The sequence below is a fragment of the Belonocnema kinseyi genome, chromosome 2 (genome assembly GCF_010883055.1).
Source record: "Belonocnema kinseyi isolate 2016_QV_RU_SX_M_011 chromosome 2, B_treatae_v1, whole genome shotgun sequence".
In the NCBI taxonomy this organism is placed as follows: Eukaryota; Metazoa; Arthropoda; class Insecta; order Hymenoptera; family Cynipidae; genus Belonocnema; species Belonocnema kinseyi.
The window spans coordinates 150,294,484-150,317,008 of NC_046658.1; positions in this window are offsets into that span (position 1 = coordinate 150,294,484).

A 22,525-nucleotide genomic window follows, 5' to 3' on the forward strand; every position below is an offset into this window, starting at 1 on the left:
ACAATACGCCAATTAGCACAAATGGTAAGTTCCGACAGTGCCTACAAGTGTGCCTACTGGCCGATAAATGGCAATACCGGTTTCATATGTATACACCTGGTACGACACTGTTGCATTATTCTAGAAAATTACCAGGAAAATCTTAAATGCGCACGACTCAATCTCTAAAAAATTTCATTTTTTGAAACCGAAAAAACCCAATAAATCTTTATGGTTTTTCGGGATATCACCAAAAATGTCCAAGCGAGTGTGTGTGTGAAGTTTCAGTTGGCAATCTCTCATAATGCGATCAAACGAGGAATTTTTTACACAGACTTTAAAACTTGTGTGTTTTCAGACCATACCAATAAATAGAAAAAGTGAAGAGTAGAAATTTAAAAAAAAATTTTTGTTTATAGCATAATCCCTTTATATTGTTATAATATTTTGGTTTTAGTGCTAAAGCTTGGACAAAGAGTCGTATTGAAGCAAAAAGAAATGCTGTGCAAGGTTTATATTTTCGAAATAATTATGCAAATTTAAAAATATTCATTATTGTTGATTGGCATCTTACAACTCATTTAAGAAATCAGTGAGCCTATCTTTCAAAAATCAGCTCACATTAAAAAAAATTTCAAAATTGTTGAAAAAATACGTTCCCTGATAATTTGTAAACCTTAATATCTCGTTCCGTCGTATTTTTTAGGCTTTCTTTTAACACAAATTAAAGATACCATTGCAAACACTAAGTTGTCTAAATTTGAGATATTGCCCACAACTTTCCTTGGCAAAATCATTGATAACAAATGCGGTAAAAATTCGAAAAATTCTGGATTAATCTGAAATGACGAATCTTTTAGTTTACAAGTATAAAAAAACTTCCTAAATTTCAATTTTTTCTCACAATATTAGGTGCCTACCCTGGCTCTGTTTGGGTGACCATGCAAGATGATGTTACTTTTGAGGGTAAGGTCTTTGGAGAAAACTCTGAACCCCGTTGGGCGAGTGAGCAGAACCCAGGATTCTTTTCAGACTATAAAGTTTTTGTGCGTATAGCGCCAAATTCTTATTTTGTTTCTGCTGCTCTCAATACAAATTCACAAATTCACTATCGTGATTATAATGGCCTTCCAAAAACAGTTCAGGTATGGGCACTAGGCTTCGAATATTTAGGTGATGAACATTTCCAAAAACTGAATTACGGTGAGCAACCTAATAGACAACATAACCGTATTTTTATAACGATTAAGGATAGTAATGAGGTCTACCACGCTAAAATCAATGTAAAACCAAGCGAAGAAACAAGAATTGCTCGACAAGCTGAGGACGAGCGGCGGTTGGCCAACAATCCTTCTCCGGAAAAGGCTTCGAGTGGTCACCACCAATACCCAGAAAAAAGAAGTAAATTTTGTTGTTGGTAATTTCGTGTTTTTAATTCATCGTTTCCGTGAAGGATAAAATTACCCTTTGTATTATGTGAACTGTCTGCTATTTCCTATTAGTTAGGGTAAAATGTAATTACCATGAGTAGGTAATTTGGAAAGCGATCTGTTTCTCTATTTCACACCTAAAGTAATAATATTTTAATTATTAATTTTTAAATATATCGAAGAAAAAATTTATTTAAAGCTCCATGAAAAAATTTGAATAGTATCGTCTGGCATAATAATGCGTGTATTTATGAAAAATAATACTTTTCTTAATCTTTCTAGTAGCTTAATGGAAAAGCACGCGGCCGACAATCGGAAGTTTACTATTCACAGCGGAGTGAATGGAATTATGTTATTAAAAATGCAATACTTTTAAACATTAGAGCCTCTTAGCTTATTCATAGTTTTTCTTTCCTTTTGAGAATAATGTAATTTTTATTAATTTTGAATGAACGAACGATTATTGTTTCCCCTGAACTATTCTTCACTATTTGTAACCTTCATATGGAAACTCTTTTATGTAGAAAGTAGAAAATGTAAAGAATGATAATGTTAAAGATACATTAGGAGTATAAACTGAACGATTGTTTAGTAAAGCCAAGTGAAGATGCCTATTAACATGTAGCGCAAGCACCTTCCAATTGTTTCAATTAAGATAAAAATGTTAAACCATTTGATTATTTTAATAATTTTTTCTGCTTATCACTATTCTCAGTTTTGTATAAATTATGAAAGAATAATTTAGTCAGAACGATAAACTTATTTTTGGAAATTCCTTGTTTTAAATCTGAATGATAATTGTATTGTTCACTGTTTTAGAAATACAATAATTGTTTGAGAATTTAAATTATAATTCTTCTCCAAAATTTCCTCTTGCGATTTAGAATTACGGGTATTCTAGACGATTTCTTGTTTCAAGTCAGAATTGTAATTCTTTTAGAAAATGTTCTATTTTAGTTTAGAGAAACAATTTTTTTAAATTTTCTTATTTCAGATATTAATTAGAATTTTCATTAAAGAATTTATTTAGTAAGATTTATGAGAAAAAATTCAATCACTAAAAATTATAGATGTCCGTTAAAATTCTTAAGATTTATTGAAACCGTTAAATCTTGTGAAATTCTTTAAAATACGTTAAAATTCCTTTCGGTCTTCAAAAATCTGTTAAAATTGATTGAAATGCCCGCAAATTTTCAATAATTTTATTGTTATTATATTATTGTTGATAAATTAATGCCTTAGACTTAACGTATTATTTTACATTAATTATTATTATTAATTATTGAAATTATTATATTATTATCTCCATTATTAAATGGAACACCGTAACTATTTTTGTTATCTTCCCTCGTTCGGATTATGTACGAAAATTGACTCCTGTGTAAGTCTTAATCAAATAAAAATCTTATTTGAAAAAGAAAATAAATTCTACAAAATGTTGTATTGTATTGTTGTATTAGCAATTGGCTTCAATAAATTTATTTAAAATTCGACCTAGAAAAACTGCACTATTCACGACCGTCTCTTAAATAATGGAAAAAGACTTTTTTTAGTTGATTTGAAAAGTTGGAAACTTAGGTTTTAAAATCAAATTTTAAATTCTTACTAAATTTTAATCAAAAATAGATTATCTTATTCCTTGAAAAATAATATGCTACATACAAAGTTTGAAAAGAAATATTTGTTGTTTAAAAAGTAGTGGGTTTATCCTTGAATAATCATTTTACATATAAAAATTAAATCAAGTTTAAACTATTTCAATTTAATTCAATGAAGATATCTTGAATACTATTAGCTAAAATTTTGTCGTATGAAAGTATTCAGACTATATTACGGTATGAAATAAGCTGCTGCTTATTAAAAATCATTTAAAATTAAACAAATAATTTCGTCCAACCTAGACACATTAAACTTTGATGCTTATCACATTTCCCATTTTTATAACATTCAAAAATCAATACCTATCTTATAGTTCCAAAAAAAATTAATACATAAAATTGAGCAGTATATTTTCATTGCAGGAAACTTTTATGAAGAACAAATAATCCAGTTTCTTTCAATCAGAAAAATAATAATAATAATGGATAAAACTGAAATATGATGTATTTTTGGCTTTTTCCACAATATTTACACTCATTTCGCGGTTGAATTAAATATTAGTAACTGCATAATAATTTCCTTGCATCCTAAAGAAAATAACCTGACGCAAGATATTGTCATTTAACGATAATTGATATTTTTGTAGATAGTTTTGATAAAATACCTAATAAATAAATACATTCTTAAGAAAAAATATGAAAAATAAGCTTTCCGTTAAAAAATAATTTTTGATGAATAAATAACTTCATTTTAAGTATTTCAACTCGGTATGTTCGAAGTTTTTTCTTCTTTTTGAGCCGTTTATTGATTTATTACCTAACAGCTGCTTATACTGAATTATTATTCAGTACAAATTTTATTTATGAATTAATTACTATATTATTAGCAATCACAAATTATTGTTCTTTAAAAATTGCATGTTCAGCTAACGATTTCAGAAATGAGAGAGAATTGTTATAAACAAACTAAACTTCCGATCGAAAACAGGCAAAAATTTCTAGAATCTTCTCCTAAATATCTAGGTTCGCATTTTTTAAAATCCATGCATGTGAAGCTTGAAGTTATTTATAAATTATTTAATTCTATGCAAAATGCTTATTAATTGCTTAATTTGTTCTTAATTCATTACAAAAGCTTGGAATTTTAATCTATAACAAACTGCAGAATTCTGAACTCAGAAGGTAATTTAAAATAAATCTGATTTCAACTTTTTTTCAAATATTAAGTTCAATTGTTACAGTTTTCAATTAGGAAACAACTTAATTCATAATAATTAATACTTTCATCTTCCTCCTTCGAAAATTTTCATTTTAAGTATTCTTTTTCTTGAATCAACTTTAAATTGTGTTAACCAAATTGTTTTGCTATAAAAAACCGAATTTGAAAATATTACAAAGCACGAAAACAATTCAATGAATATTTTTATAAATCCCTCGGTCATTATTAGATATTTTTAAATTGTAAAACGTTTCATTAAGTGAATTAAAATTTTATCGATATTGTTTTATTTACAGATTATTACAGATCATTTGTAAATACCTTACCGTAGTAGAAGTGACGTAGCCTATTTAAAATATTAAAAAAAGTAAGTTCTGTTTTAAAAAATTGAAAAATTTATAGTCCCCCGAATTGATAGCAACTGCAAACTGATTCGTCCTGAATGGTTCCCCGTTCGAGTTTCCTAAACATAAACTCTCAACCTGCAAAAACCTTCCGAGCTAAATTAGTTTAAAGTGACAATCCGTCGACCTTGCTTTCTCTTCCTGAGTTAACAAACACTTGAACAGAAGAAAGAGAGTCATAAAATGACACCCGGCGCAGCTGTGATGGATTAATTCTTAGCCTATTTCAGTATTTTAATTTTATTCTAGTTTTACTTTTATTATGTTTTCTTAAATTTTATAATTCAATTTTCTGTATTTTTACTCTTGGCATTTTTACTCTTGAGATTTTATTAATCTCCTTAATTTTATATTTTGTATATCTCGACTTCAGTAATTTCAATACCGTATTTAATATTGTGATTTTCCCGTTTTTTCTCCGTGCATCTTGATTTTACCCGCTACTCTATGCATTTTTTCTTTTAATTTTCAAAGTTCGCATTTCCGTATTTTCGTACTGCATGCGAAATACGGTTATCGTGCGTTTCAAAGTTGAGCGGCGCGCTCAGCTTTAAAAGAAGAAGAGATGGACTGGGTAGCCGCTACGCCCCTTTATCAGCGACGCCAATGGCCGAGAGAACTGGGCCAATTGCTAGCCAGACCGCCTCTCGGTTGACGAAAAAAAACGCTTTCCTATCTCTCTCTTCCTTCTTAGTTGGTAAGCTCTCTGCAGCCCCAATTGCCCTCTCTATACTATACTTCTAAGGTCAGTAAGCTCTTTTCGGAGCTCCGGTGACCTTTAGCTCATCTTCTTTCGAGGAGCGGTAAGCCCTTCTCGTGGCCCCGACAGTCCTTGCTATACTCTTCTCTCTAACTTCTATCCTCCCCAGATATATGCCTGGAAATACCAGGACTTCCTGTCCCCGTCCTGGCAAGCGCACCAAGGTCCGCCTCTGCTTAGTCGCCCTTCGGGATGCACTCCACGCCGGCCTTCATCTAGGAGACTACCGGCCTTTTACATCTCCCTTCTCCTCCTCATTCACACCTGAAGTCATAACACGTTCCGTCGTACTTCTTCCCGCCTCCTCTCAAGTTCGATTTATTCGGCCTCTTTCTTTCTTCTCTTCTTCGTCTGAATGCCTTATGGCGAAGGCATTTGAATGGTACAAGGTTTACCGAGGACTTGCCCTTTCTTGGGCCAAGTTCAATTCGCTGCTCAGACAGCACTTCGCCGGAGTAACAGCGTTCAACAAGCTGCAGATCAAGCTGTAGGCCGAAAAGCAGGAAGAAAAGAAAGCTCCAGGCGTCTTTATGGTTGAAGAGGCTCTTCAGGCCGAGTTTGACGAGGGCGACGAGGCATCAAAGAAGACAGCAACCACTAAAACCACCACCATAGCCACACAGCCAGCTGCACCTGTCAACGCCCCGACAGCGCCACGCCACACCTTACAGTGCCACCATTGCTCCGGAAAGCACTAAATCCGGAACTGCCCACACTTCAGGTCTCATCCGGAAAACGGGCAAGAGCGGGCGGAAGAAGCAGGCGTTTGCGCCACCCAATTCGTACCTGGAACATTCCAGTCCTAAGCGTCATGCACACGGATCCGAGCAGCCTTCCGAGAGTGTGGCTGCATCTGGGAAATCACGAATGTACTGCATTGAAGAACTGGCATTGAAGAACTACCGTTCGAGCAACCTAATCAACGACGCCCAGGTCAAGGACCTACAACCCACCCGACGTCACGCCTTACTAGCCGTCATCAGAGCCACCATCGATCTCTTGGGATTAATACGTATCTCGCCGATTTTGCAAGGAACTCCATACCTAGGAATCTTCCTGGTTAGCCCTGAGTTGTGGGCCGACGTCATTCTTGGCCAGCCCTGGTTGCGCCAGCTCAGGTTGGTACATGACCACGGCACCAACTGCTTATTTCTCAGCGCACAAGGGCGACAGTGTGTCTTCCTAAGACCTCTTTCTGTTGCCTACGAGGAAACCTCTCGACACGACCAGATCGAAGTCGACCACGGCTTTTCTGCCAGTTTTGCACCACGATTCCTCTAATTTATCCAGAACCACGCAGGAATCTTCCACCATTGCGGACGAATAAAATAGACCCTGAACGTCGTTAAACACGAGATTCGTCTGCACAACCCACAACCGTTTCGAGAAGCCCTGCGCCGCTATTCGAAGGAGAAGCGGCACTACATGGACAAGCAGTTACGAGAGTAACCGCTGAAATGCTGCTCTTGTGTGGACTACTGGCAGTCGAACACTCTTACCGAGGACAGTGCCTACCCCGTATACACGAGACCTTAAATGATCTCGGCAGCGCTAAGATCTTCTCAGCGTTGGATTTAAAGAGCGGCTACTGGCAGATTTCATTGGCACCCGATTTACGACCATATATGGCCTAGTTTTGAAGTGGCTACCCATTTACGGACTCACCGTAGCCCCCAAGAAATGCAATTTCGAAAGAAAATCGCTTCTATATTTCGGACATGTCATCGGTACCGGAGGAAATACGGCTTAACCCGTCCACATAGACTGTGCAATTGGGTCAAGAAATACATACCAAACTCCTCAGAAATACTCGCTCCATTGAAAGACATGCTGTCAACCAAGCGGTATCGACCCTACTTGGAAGACGACCCATTTATGCAACGCACAGACAGCAAGACGCTGACCTGGCTTTACGCCCGAAAGAACACCCGTGACAAAGTGTATCAATGGTATATTCTTTTTCCTTCAAAATAGAGCACGTGCCTGGTCGAGACAACGGGCTTCCTGACGCTCTTTCCCGATTTTTGGACCCGAAGGAAGCCTCTCCAGGAGAGCCAGACATCCAGACGTTGATGCCACCTACACGCAACAAGGGTCTCTCAAAAGCACTGATGTCCACACTCAGCGCCATCGGCCAATATAGATAGGTCCTCTCTATAACGCTGTCATCGAGGCACGACAGGAGGATCACCACAAGCGGATTCTGACAGCAGGATAACGAGGATGGCCAAAGGAGGTTGTTGGCCTCAATAGCCCTTAGACCCCGCGTACGATTCATTCAGTCCCTTCCTTGCTCCTCTTTCTCTGCAGTTTCATGCTATCTGGACTCTCCCAGGCGTTACGAGACCCTGGAAAATCCGGCTCGCTAGCCAACCAACCCCTCTTTCCGCAAGTGCTTTCGAGTAGAGGAAAGCTACGACGAGGTCATCATCATCGATTAAGAAGAAACTCCTCCGCTCGCCCTTGACTACTTTCTTGAAACGCCCTTGAGGTGCGGGCTTCAGACCAACACGTGGTCCGTGGCCCTCACGTCTCCGCACGTGCCATGGTCCACAACCAGCACGTGATAGTGACCCCACGACTCTGATCGTACCGGGGTCCTCCATAACCAGTACGAGTCCATGGCCGTTTCCAACACCATCCAACAGCAGGATAAAGGGACGTCAATAGCCAATAGCCTCTGCCCGGAGGCACGAAAGGCTCACTACAAACCACAACCAACCTAATCAGACACGTTTGCCCTCACCTCAACTTTAGAGCAAGTCGGGTACACACACTACAGCCCGCGTGGAGATGGTGGGCCTTGTCAGGATTCTCGCAAAGAGATAATTCTCCTGGAGATACTCTTTCTCTCTCTCTCCTTCTTCAGCTCTGAGACCAGTAAGTTTATTGCAGCTACGCAAGGCTCTCTCTTTCTTTCTCTCTCGCCCTTTCTTTCAGAAGTCGTTAAGCTTGCATACAGCTTCGACAAGCTCGCACTCTTTTTCTCTGTTTTATTACTTCCACTAAATTCTACTTATTCTATGCCTGGAAACGGGCAAAAACGCTCCAGCCCCTACCGTTCCACCCGTATCCGCTATCGCTTGACCGCACTCCGGGACGCCTTCAACGAAAAGTGCCGCGTGGAAGATTGTCAAGCTCCTCCTGACTCCGCTTTCACCCCTGAAGCCTTTGCCCGCTCGGTAGTAGTGACACCTCCCGGCTCTCGCTACCAATACTCCGCTCCTAACTACTCTTGCTACTACTCTTCACCAGAACGCTTGTGTCACTCCGGACGTTGCGTCCTTCTCCCAGCTTCCGCCGCTCCTTCCACCTCTCGTAAACGCCTTTGCCCTGAGGAGGATCACGACGTCATCATAATCGAGGATGACGAGTCATTCTCGCCGGATACCCATCCCGCTGCCCAGCACAGCACCTCTCCCCCTGTACGTCCGACATCGACGCTGAGCTACGGTTCCTATCGAACTGGCTCCCATCAGTGAGCTACGGTTCCCCTCAAACCGCCTTCCACCATCAGTCAACAGTCACAAGAGCGACGGGTTCTCCGGGAACCGGCCTCATTTCGCGCCGCTGTCTTCTACCACCCAATTTCCTTAGATCAAGTCGTGACAAATCTGAACCCACATCTCGACTTGTATCAACACTGCACTATTGTATATCAATAATATTGTTGATATTCTAAAATAGGGAAGGTTTTAATATTACGGAAACAATCTAAGAATGTTATATTAATTTTACATATTTTGGTCTTCCAAAAACTATGTATACATACTGAGATTAATAAACTCATCATATAGCAATAATGAAGTGTTTTCTTTTCCCCAAAATTTTAAGCAAATTGTTGCTGCGAGTTTTTTGGGTTGTGTACCTAAAATGCAACTTATACTTATAATAATAATATAATAATACTTATAATACTTATAATACTATAAATTATAATACCATACATAATACTATACAGGGTGTCTAAAAAGTCCCGGGACGGTTAGATATTTCCTCAGGTAAAATATTTTTCAAAAAATTGAAGGTCATTCTCGAGGTAAATTTCAAGAAGGAATTCAATGGTGACCTTCATTTTGACCTTGAAGTTGACCTCCCTAGAGTTTTGAAGGTAAACTTTGTTTTTTTAAATGGAAACCCCCTTTCTTCATATTTGAAATTGATAGAGCGATAATTCTACGTTTAGGTACGTACTCAAGTCATAGGTCAATTGTAACGTTCAAGGTCAGTTAGAAGTTATTTGAAATTAACAAAGTTTTACAAGAGTTTAGTGTAATTCCTGAAGTAAATTTCAACGAGGAATTCAATAGTGACCTTAATTTTGACTTTGAAGTTAACCTTCATGTCTTTTTGAAGGTTAACTTTGTTTTTTTCAAAATAGAAACCCTTTTTTTTACATCTGCAATCGATAGAGCGGAAAATTCTACCTTCAGGTACGTAGCCAAGTCATAGGTCAATTGTAACGTTCAAGGTCAGTTAGAGGTTATTTGAAATTAACAAAGTTTTTCCAAGAGGTCAGTGCAATCCTTGAGAGTAAATTTCAACAAAAAATTCGTTGGTGAGCTCTGTATTAATCTTGGTGATGATTTTCAAGGTTCTTGACAAAAAGCTATGCGATTGTAAAAATGAGTTACAGCATTACGAATCATCTCCCTATCAATCAAAGTAGGCTATTGCAAAATCCGATTCTACAATTCGTCTAAGCTTTGCGGTTGCGTTGTGTATACTTTGCTCTTCAAATAACCCCAAAGAAAATAGTCGAGAGGCGTCATATTAGGAGATCTAGTAGGCCACTAGATTTCACACCTTCTTCCAATCCACCTTTAAGGGAACTGAGTATTCAAATATGCTCAAACCTCCCCACCGCAATGAGCCGCTGCTCCGTCCTGCTGGAACCAAATATTTTGAAAATTATCGTCTGTAATCTCCCTTTTTCTTGGTACAATTTGGTTTCTGAGAAGCTCTTCATATGCACAGGCATTGAAATTACCATCGATGAAGAAAGGGCCTATCAATGTATCATTCAAGATACCGGTCCAAACATTATTATTTTGTGGATATTGTGTGTGACTTTCCAACATCCAATCAGGATTTGTGTTGGACAAATATCTACAATTTTGCCTGTTAACTTCACCTTTTAAAGTGAAAGCAGATTTATCTGAAAATACTGTATTGTATAAGAAAAGAGGATCTCTATCAATTCTGTCCATCATAATTTCACAAAATTCAACCCGACGATCAGGATCGTCTTCATTGAGCTCTTGTAGCAGATGAACTTCGTAAGCATGCAAACTAATGCTTTTTAAAATATTTCGCACTGTCTCAGGAGCAACGTCACGCTCATCACTAGCTTGACGTAAAATAGGGTGTCGGTTTTCAACAAATGATTGGGCTATGTCCATCTGCATCTTCTCAGATCCTGCAGATCTTGACCGACCAGTTCTCTGAAGGTCCTTGATAGTTCCGTGATTCATAAAGCGCCTTACAGTTCTTTCAATTGTTGCTTTTGAGACATGATTTAACTTTTCTCCATTACGAAAAGTGCGATTAAAAAGTAAACAAACTTGATCATAAGATCGAACTCGATCTCCCCAACCACGCATCATTAATACAGATACCCTCTCTCGTTCCGAAAGTTTAGCTTTTGCTCTAATAATCGTTTAGCGAAAAATAGTAAGTATGTACACATAACACGTGAATCTAGTTTCGATTTGTAATATTCGTATGGAAAAACGGTATAGGACTTATGCTATCGCCTTAAGTATTGACTTAGGTATTGAAAAACGGTATAGGACTGTATAACTCTCCGGGGAGGAATAAAACTCTCACCAGAACACCTGGAACTTTTAATGAAAAATTTCCTTATGATTTTAGAATATTCAAAACGCTGTAACCAAGATCAATACAGAACTCACCAATGACTTTCTCGTTGAAATTTACTTCAGGAATTACAATGACCTCTTGGAAAACTTTGTTAATTTCAAATAGCCTCTAACTAACCTTAAATGTTACAATTAACCTATGACTTGGGAACGTGCCTAAATGTACAATATTTCGCTCTATCGATTGCAGATGTAAAAAAGGGGGTTTCCATTTTAAAAAACAAATTTGACCTTCAAAAAGCCATAAAGGTCAAATTCAATGTAAAAATGAAAGTCATCAATGAATTTCTCGTTGAAATTTACTTCAGGAATTACACTGACCTCTTGGAAAACTTTATTAATTTCAAATAACCTCTAACTGATCTTGAAGGTTACAATTGACCTATGACTTGGTTGCGTATCTGAACGTAGAATTTTCCGCTCTATCTACTGCAGATGTAAAAAGGGGGTTTCCATTTTAGAAAACAAAGTTGGTCTTTAAAAAGCCAAGAATGTCAACTTCAAGGTCAAAATTAAAGTCACCATTGAATTCCTTGTTGAAATTTACCTCGAGAATGACCTTCAATTTTTTGAAAAATATTTTACCTGAGGAAATATCTAACCGTCCCAAGACTTTTTAGACGCCCTGTATAATATTTAAGAAAAATTTGTTTAAAAATTTTAATTTACGGGACAGTTTTTTTTAAAATCTTATAGTTAAAGTCAGCTAAGAAAACTTCAGATACTTTAATGGATTTTTAAGATATCATTAAAAAAAATTCCAAGACAGGGAGTAATCTATAAAATATTATTTTTAAAATCAGCCATGATAACTTAAGAAATTTTACGAGCTTTTAATATATGACCAGAAATCAATAAGCGTCTAAGCATCTCCATAGTTTATGACTGAAAATAAAAAATCCATTTGTTACAATGCCGACTAGACAATTTTTGTTAAAAATTCATATATTCGGTTCAAAATTCGTCCGTTTTTGGTTAAAAAAATCTTTTTTGCTAAAAATTAGTCGTTTTCAGTTACACCTCAATTCTTTGAAAATGTAACGATATTTTAGAAAATTAGTTTTTTCTCCTTAAAAATTAAGGCTTTCAAACGTAACTTTAACTTTTTCATTCTAGAACAGAAATCTATTTTTAATACTATAAAAATCAATAATATGAATGAATTCGACTTTTGGATATTTCACTAATATTTTAAGTTAAAACTTAATTTTTTGAATGGAAATTTTATAACTTATACACATCATAATTTTACAAATAAAAGACTGATGTAAAAACTGAATTATAAATGTGTTTTAGAAATAGTTTGTTTCAAATCATAATGATAATTTTTTAAGTTTTAATTTCAAATTCTTATTCTTTTTTAAAATTTCTTTTTATAAATCATAATTATATTGTTTCAAAAATTCACAAATATCAAGTCAGAATTATAATTCTTATCAAAAATTTTATTTCTCAGGACAAAAAGAAATTCTACAAAATGTTTTATTGTTACAAAATGTTCTTTTTCTCTGATGTGTTTGGTTTTTGTTTAAACTGAAAACAGACTGAATCAGCTTCCTCTTGAGAATAGCGATTTTCTGTACTCATTTCAAGTAAGATCTCTTTTTAGTCTCCTTCACCCGCCTTGAAGTGGAAGAAGACCAACAATATTATATTACACCTACTATATAAATGTTTGGTTTAAAGAAAAATTTTTTATATTATGACGTTTAAATTACATTTAAAGAAACTTTTAAAAAACTGTCGAAAATTACTAATAATATTCCATTAATAGATTTCTAATTCATTTTAAAAAATTTGGCTATCCAAAATTCCACCAACCTTTTGTAGATCATGACAAGAGAGGTATTTTTCTTAAACAAAAAGTATATAATTTACGAAAGGTTTCAAGAAATCTTACATTCATAACAAAAATCTAAATATTAATTTAATTTAAATGAAGAATGGAATAACATATTTCCTGAATGATTATTTTCTATATGATTATTTACGTTTCTAAAAAATAAGACATAAAAACGTAATAAATACAAATTTTGATAGTAAATTATAAAATAAAATTAGCTTCTGTTGATTGAAATTCATTTAAAATACAATTCATTCAAAAATTATCATAGAACCTTTACACGAGACGTAAAGAGAAAAATGTGAAATAGTTTAGGTGTATAAATAATTACCTTTTCATGATTTCTCAGTAAGATCACTTCTAAATACGATACCTTAAATTTTTGTGATAAAGTTGAAAGTTTTACAAAATCGCCTTATTTTCTGAAACTCTTGTTTTGTCTTAATGTCCGCTTTTATAAAATTTTAAAATTATTTAGTATAATATTGTCCTGACAAAATTAAAATATTTTGACTATGTATATCAAAGTAAAGCAAAATTCTAAAATAAAAATTTTTTCATACGAAGAATTCAACAAAATATTTTTGTGGTGTGCTTTTTCCTATGCTGTTAATTTTTAGCTTAATAAATTTTAATCACAGATTTCAAAAAATAAATATTATTTTGCACGAATAATTAGGATTCAAACTTGAATTTTCTAGATTTTTTATTGCAGAAATAATAATTCCGATTAACTTTATTCTTATTATATTAATTCCTCTTATCAGCACAGAAATCGCTACTTTTTAAAATTAAAATTAATTTCTTTATCTATGTTTGCTAAATTATACCCAAAGCAGGAGTAGGTAAAGAAAATGGTTTTAATTCTTGTTTTTACACATACTGTTATCTTTGTTAATTATGAAGGCGCCAAGGGTATGGAATCTAGCAAATTAAAAAAATTTCGAGGTCCGAGATTAATAATCTTCCTAATACATGTTTATTTATTTAAAATAAAAAATATAGTGTTTTATTTACAAGTAAAATTTAGTACTTCACGGTTGAACCCGGTAAAATTTTTTTATTTTCCAGTCATCCAAGAGTATTCTTCAACAGAAAAGAGCAAAACTGAAAAATAAATAAATTTTTAAGCAAATAGTTACATTTTCTAATTGAAAAGATCCATTTTCAACAAAAAGAGGACGAGTTTACCTTTCAGTTGAAACAATTAATTTTCTACAAAAAACGGTTTTTACAAACAATAGGTCAATTTTCAAGCAAAGTAATGAATTTTCAAATCAAATTGTGAGTCTTCAACTGGAATAGTTAAAGTTTACACCGAAAAGATGCATTTGTAATCGAAATTATGTATATTTAAATGGAACTTGTGAATTTTTAACCAAAAATATTATTTTCAAACTAGATTTAATTTAAAATAGAAAAATCAATTTTATACTAAAAAATTTTTTTCAACAAAATGCGTGAATTCCTAACGAAAAATTTAAAGTTTTTAAACAAAAAAATTACTTTGCATCAAAAGAAAAAGAAATTGTTAGCCATGATGTTAAACATTTGATTCAAATTTAAAAAATGGAGGTTAAACCAAACAGATAAATTTTTAACTACAAATATCATATTTTCAATTGTTTACTTTTTAACGTCGAAAAAGATGAATTTTCCACAATGAATGCAACAACATTTTTTGTTAAAATTTGGAAAAAATAGTTCTTCTTCCCAACTTTCATTCAAAAAAGAAGCATGAGGTCATTAAAATTTTATTTTGTACTGCTCTAAATAAAATTATATTGAACTACATTATAATTTATATTTAATAACAAATCGTTACTTTAATACATTAAAAAATTTATGAATAATGTCAAATAATATCAAAATATAATAACAGTACACAGTGTTAATACATGAAATATATATAATATTATAGTTTATAAAACACGAAATTCTAAAAATTAAAAAAAGCGTATTAATGGATCTCGTCCTGTAATTTAGGTAAAAATTTTCATTATCATTTAAAACTCAAATATTTTCTTGAAAATCGGATTAATGTTTGGTTATAAATTAACTTTATTAGATAAAAAAATTCAAATATTTTATTTCTAGTTATAAGTTATCTTTTTAGGTAACAGTTTCACTATTTGGATACAAATTTATTATTTTTCAAAATAACTGAAATTTCAATGAGTATTCACTAAATAATAAGTTTAAATTATGTTATAAATATAATACATAAAATCATAAATTTATATTTTAATTTTATTTCTAAAATATATTCAATAAATTTGACCCGCGCACTGTAAACGGGGGTCGCTTTGATCAAGACGAAATTTATTTACATCGGTTACTCCGCAATAATAAAAGGGCCCAAGTTCTATCCCCACCCTAAAAAATTGGAGATTATGTACCTGCGTAAAATTTGTTAGGGCAGGGATAAAGCTTGGGCCCTGTTCTTATTTTGGATTAACCAACGTAAGTGAATTTCGTCTGTGCCAAATCGACCCCCGTTTACAGTACTCAACCGCACATGCGCCGTAAGAAGAAGCATTGCTTCCGCGAGTACACCGACAATGCTTCCACTCAGAAGTGCAGGAGGGGAATTCGTCTCCCACAATCGCAGTAGAGGGGAAGGAGGTCCCAGGTACTCGTCGGCGAATTTACGATCGCCTGAGAAAGTAGGTTTTGGAGTGGCAAAGTAGGGAAAGTGACTGGAATAGGGATAGAAAGTAGGATAAGTCAATGAAATGGGAGAGAGAAGTAGTAAAAGTAGCAATAAAGTGGAAGGAACGTAAAGGAAGAAGTTCAGAACTGGAAAGAGCATTGGAACGGGATCAGAAGGGGGAGGGAGAGATAATGGGATTGAAAGTAGGAAAAGTAAGGCAAAATAGGTGGACGAAGAAGTAGAGAAAATTTAGAGGGTAATTAAAGGAACTGAAGGGTGATGTATGAGGTTAAAATGGAGGGGGGTAGGGTTTCTCAGAGGGAGTGATAGAAAGATGTAGAAGAAAGGTTAGTAGTAGAGGAAATTAAAGGAAATTAAGTTACTAGGGAAGTTTGGGTGATTAGGCGAGGGACAATTAGGGCTGAGGAAGGGAAGCTTTAACTGGAAAAGTGACGAGAGGGGGGGGGGGGCGTATTAAAGGCAAAAGATTGGAAAGTATAAGGGAAAAAAATGTTTGTGTCAGTATGAGAAGTAGTACGGTGGGGAAAGAAAAATATGAATTGGGGGAGGGTAACGACCTAATTAACGACTGAATAGGTTAGGAAACACTTTTTCAAAGGCTGATCGCCCACACTATGTTCAGGGATGTGACGATATAAAAAGTATAATAAACGTTACCTGAGTGAAAAATTAATTTTCAAATTTTGTCCGAAAAAATGTGAGTATCTTTTTTAACGTCCGCATACCAACTGCAAAAGAAAGGTGATATGGCAGCTAGTTTCACGCAATCTGGTAACACGTGCAGTGAACCTTTGATAAATACGTAATGTATAGTACACGTGCAATGCGCATAAAACTCTTGCATGTAACGTCTTGCATGTAAAGTGTCCTACGAGTTTTGACGTCATACTCGTAAAATTTCGGAAAGGTAGAATTTTTACACCGGGAAAGTTAAATAAATTTTGAATTAAACGAGAAAGAATGATTTTTAGATTTTAAAAGGTATGTTCTGAAAAATAACCATTGTGTTAGATTTTCAGTAAAGTAGGTGAACATTTAACAAAATATTTTAACTTTTAAAAAAGAAGATTTCTTTTCAAACATAGAGGTAGACTTTCATTCTTTTCTACTTTCACATACTGTCAGTTTGAAAATTAATTAAAACAAAAATTTGTCTAACAAAATAGTTAAATTTTTAACGAAAGGAATCAATTATCAAATTAAATTACGAATCTTCAACTGGAATCGTTACACTTTTAGTTAAAAATTAATTTTCAATGAGAAAACCACTTTTTTTAAAGTGTTACATTTTCTACAAAGCAGAATTCATTTTTTTTTAGCAAAACAGATGAATTTATGATAAATATAATTTTATATTTGAACCAAAACGGAGATCAATTTTAGATGAAAAAACAGTTAAAGTGAATCAAAAGAGGCTCTTATAAATAAAACAGTTAACTTGAAAAAACAAAATAATACAAAAGAATAACTGAAAGTTAAATTTTTCACTGTAACAAAAATGACGTTTATAAAATCCTTGAATTTTGTACAAATTGTATATACGAATACGAATTTTTAGCTAGAAATGGAAAAGGTAAATTTTCAATTTAAAAAAATTCAAATAACTAGTGATATTTTTCACCAAAGTATTCTATTTCCAAGCAAGAGGAATAATTTTTAGAATGAAGATTGAATTTTTTTAAACCAAACGAATCATCAACAAAAATATGAACTTTCAATAATGAAAGATAATTTTTAACCGAACATGTGATAGTTAAATTTTAAATTAAAACCAAATTCATTTAAAGGTAAAGTGAAGAATTTTATTCAGAAACTAGTTTACTTTCTAAATGAAAAAGACGATTTTTCTAAAAAAAACAGTTGAATTTTAAGTCCGAAAAAATATTTTTTTCCTAGAAATAGTGAATTCCCTTAAAAGTAAAATAATTCCCTGAAAAATTGATGACTTTTCAACGCAAACTGTAAATTTTCAACAAAGAAGTTAAATTTTACAGCGAAAAATAAGAATTTTAAAACAAATAGCTGAATTTTTAGAAAAGTCTTATAAATTTTTAACTAAATATTCTAAACAATAGATATGTTAGTTTATATTTGTGTAGTTTCTAAAAAACGTTTATGAACTAATCACAATTTTACGCTAAAAAGATCTATTTCAATAAAAACTGTCATCGTTTAAGTTTTATTTAAAAGAATTATTTAAAAATTAGAAAGACGAATTTTCCATCAAAGAAATGATTTTCAACTTTAAACATGTCTTTTTATTTAAAAATACGAATTTCCAGCTACAATTGGGAATCTTTAACGACCAAAAATTAATTCCGGGAAGGTCGTTCAACTCTCAACCCAAGAGTTGAATTCTAAACCGAAAAATATAAATTTCTAGCGGGACATGTAAAAAATACAATTTTTTAACAAAATGCATACATTTTTCACCAAATATTTTAATTTTCTAGAAAATTGTTGAATTTTTTAAATAAAGTAGAAAATTTTCTACAAAGTAGTTCAATTTTCAACAAAATAGTTAAATTTTCAGTTTAAAAAATTAATTTTTACAAAACGAAAATAATCACGTTTCAAAATGACAAATTTTCATTTCAATACATCAATTTTTAAACAATTAGTAAAATTTTATACCGAAACAAAAAAGTTATTTTTTAACCGCAATAGATTAATTGTTAGCTAGACAATAGCATTTCCTAATAAAAAAGGTAAAATTTTTACAAAAATAGATCATTTTTAAAAACAAAAAGAGAAAAGTTCAACAAAATATAGTGAAACTCTTCTATAACGCCGATTTTTGGGCTGACCGTGGGTGTAAATTATATCATTATAGCCAACTCCTGATGTAAACAGTCAGGGGCATATAAACCGCTTCTAGTGGATTTTAATTCTAGTACAAAATATTTTTTCTAATACGGAGACAAGAATCAACTGAATATTTAACGAAAATGAGAAATAAGTTTTATTGATACGCGTTGAATAAATGTTTCACCTTTTTACGTACTTTAAACATTTGCGGGCCGCTGAGCATCTCCTTTAAAAGAAGAGCTTTTTCTCAAATGATCGGTCCAGATACTAGGTCGCGCACTTGAATAAAACATTCGAAGACAGCAATATCCACAAAAAAGACTCTTTTCAACAAAACACTGCACGTCAACACTTCAAGTCTCTGAACTTGATCGGACTTTTCTTTCTACTCTCTCTCTCCCTCTCTCTCTTTCTCTCTGTGTCTTTCTATCCAATACTTCTTATTTTTATTTTTCGATTTGTAGAGCCTAATGTTAGCTACAACAACGCCACCAATTCGAAACTATTTAGAAAATATTTGAATTTCAATTAAATATTAACAAGGTATCTTATGGTAAATAATTAATTTCAAACCGTTGTTTATTCTATATTTAATCTTGGATTTAATTCAATTTACATACACTTCTATTCTTCATCAACATTGCTTTAATAACTTCGCGATATGTATTTGCGGGTCAGATGCCGCTGTTGTCTGACAACAGGCATTGGAGCCCCACTGCTGCTCTGCTTGAGTCCGTTTCATGCTAATTCGCGAGTGTGTCCCGCTTAGAGCTAACTAACGGAACGTAGTGACGCAGTTCAATAGGTAGGCCATTAGGGTGTAGTTCCTTACCGCAACGCCCCTATTTAGCCACGCCTGATTGACCACCGCACACACCCCGCAACACCTTTCACTTCTATCCACGGAGGGGCGTCTATTTTTGAAAGGTCTATAGAAAAAAGGCTTAATTATTATCCAAAGAGTTATAAGCGGTTTTTTTTTCGTCTGAAAACAATAAAAATTAACTTCAAGACAAAAGAGGTACGTTTAACCCTTGAATGACACTGAGGGTCCATTGCCCTCCAGAGCATTTTTGAACGAATATAAAAATTCGTAAATTCGATGAATTTTTCATTGTTTTTCGAAGTGTTAAAAATAAAATTTAAGTTACTACGCCGATTGATTCTTTAGAAGAGATGTTAAAGAACATCCAAAAAAACCTCTTAACAAAAATATCAAAAGTTAAACTTTTTACAACAAATTAAAAACGTTGGGGTCCAAAAGACCCCAACTGTCAGCAATGTTGTTTTTTGGAGGCGTGTCATTTAAGGGTTAACATGCACAATATGTATATAATTTAATATATAAAACCGAAATACAATTTCGAAATATTGAATAATATTTCTACATATGGCACTATTCTTAAAATTCTTTGTATTCCCTTGACTATGAGCGAGAGAAAGAGAGTAAGTAGCGCTCAATAATGTGGTTGTAATGTAACGAGCGACTATCGCTGTTGCTTCTCGCTCGATCTTATTCGATTAAATCAATTGAATCTTTTATGCGGGCGTACATTCACTTAGAATGTATGGTGTTTTATTTGCCTTTAGAGATAAGCAAGAAAAATGCTTACGAGCCGTCAACAATGGTTTATTCATTGATTGTAAATTTAGCTTTAAGACTTTTTTAAAGTCCTTGAACGTTATTTGTACTAGCATTAAGGAAGAAGAACTAAGTCTGGATTATAGGGTAAAAATAAATTAGTTTAGAGAACATAGGTCCCTAAAGTAGTCAGGGTTAACAGATTTCGCAGGAACAGCGATTTTGACAATTTACTTAAGTTCGGTTAAGCACGTTCAGGAAACTTGTTAATTTATGAGTGTGAAACTCTCTTTTGTCTTCTATACCCATAAAAATACCAGATTTAACTGGAAAAGTTTGGGAGTCTTCGGGGAGGGTCCTTTTCCAATCTTTTAACTTCGGAAAGTGGACTCACCCCGACGGGGTCTGAAACTTAAGAGTGGGGATGCTTAAGAATGGAGTGACGGGGTGTGTGTGAAGTGCGATTGAACGGGGCCTACGAAGATTATATTCTACACTTGCCGTCCAAAAAGACGACCTTCGGCAAGACGACCCGCTCGACATAAAGACGGGCGAACGCTCAACGAAATGAAGGCGGAGGCCGCACTTCTATCCCCTCCACTTTCTTCTCTGCAATGTACACGGCCTAATGTTTTACTTAAAACATAAGTTCGCTCTAAACCGCACACGCTCTCAGCGCAGAATAGTGGGGACCCATCACGCCGTCGTCTTGCCGAACGGTGGAAGTCCCGCGTTCGTCGTCTTATTGGACGGCTAGTGTACTCGGAAACAGTCTACAGCTTCCCTCGTTAAGCTGTAGATTCTGTACTCGGCACTAAATTGGGAGTAGTTTTTACGTCCTTGCATTGTAAATTCAGACTTATTTGGGGGAGAGTTTTTACTAATAAATTCTTTAGCCATTTTCAATCTCATATTTCTATTGTATTTCATTTGAAATTTTAATTTCCCGGCTCCTTTTCAGGATAAGTAAAAAAAGAACTCGGCTAATCACATAAAGTCCTTGTCTTCGACATGCGCGGCCCGTGACAGTAATAGGTACTGAGCGCCCTTTCGCACCAATACTGTCAACTGTTCTTTTTATTTTAGGCATTGCAAAGTTGCAGAAACCTTTGCTGGGGAGTAGTTATGAATTTAATACTTTACCAATTAAATTGTTAGTTACAAACGTAGTAAATAATGCTGTCTGAGCGAAAAGTTTAACTAATTGTACTTTTGCTGCATTTTGCGGGTTATTTAGGGCTCATTCTAAAAAAAAATTTTTTAGACCTGCAGTGACTACTGGCGCCACCGTGATCGCTTAGGAAACTATTTTTGTTCTTTAAATATAAAAAATGTTCAATTATTTTTCTCTCTGATTATGTTGTGTTGAGCGTACGGTTCGACTTATTGTTAAATTGTAGTTTTATGACATTTGACACATTTTTTTAACCAGAATAAAAATAATCGTTTCAGCTCGTTTTCGAAAACAGACAATTCATGTGTTTCAAAACTGTTAAGGTCATGGATAAGGTAAGTTGAGAAAGATGTATTATTTATTTTTTGTTCCAAGAGGGTTGCAAATTTGTTTGTGGAAGAAAGGATTATCCTAAAATTGGATTTAAAATAAATTGTACGCTCTCCAGCAGCGACGGACACATAAAAAAGACATCTTTCTTCTTATCACAAGATAAAAAGTATGCGTATTGAAATCTATAAGGATAGAGCAAAGGTGAAAGCATCACCCTCGCATTTTGTACCCTGTACTGTAAAATCTGGAGGGGGGCCTTAAACTGGGCACTTTTCGTACGATATCATGTTAAAGGTTCTGTTGAACTTTGAAATTTCGTGGTATTTACGCGTGTATTCTGAAATCGTAACAGATCGGGCAATCGTGATTCGAACCACTTCATGCCAAAAACTTTTTTGATCTCCACGCCTGCGCACTTCTGTAGTCGGTTTTACTTTGGTTCCATTCAAAATCTAATTAAATAATCTGTTTAATATTAATTAGGTTGAAGATTTTTTCGTTAAACATTTAAATTTTTCATTTTGAAAGCCTCAGATATTTTACTTGAAAAATGATGGCAATGGAAATTAAGTGAATCGAGAAATTGTTTCGTTTTGAAACGAACAAATTTCAACGTCTATTTTTATACTAAAGATAGAGGGACCTAAATGGAAAATCGTTTCGAAAAGATCGCAGTTTTCTCTCTATCCCACCTGATAGAAAGAGAGACCCAATGTATGCATCGGAGTTTCACTGCTGCACTTCTCACTTCTGTGCGAACTTGTTCGCGAGATTTTGATTGCTTACACGAAGGAAAAATATTAAAAATGATTGAAAAATAAATTAGAAAGATATTCCAG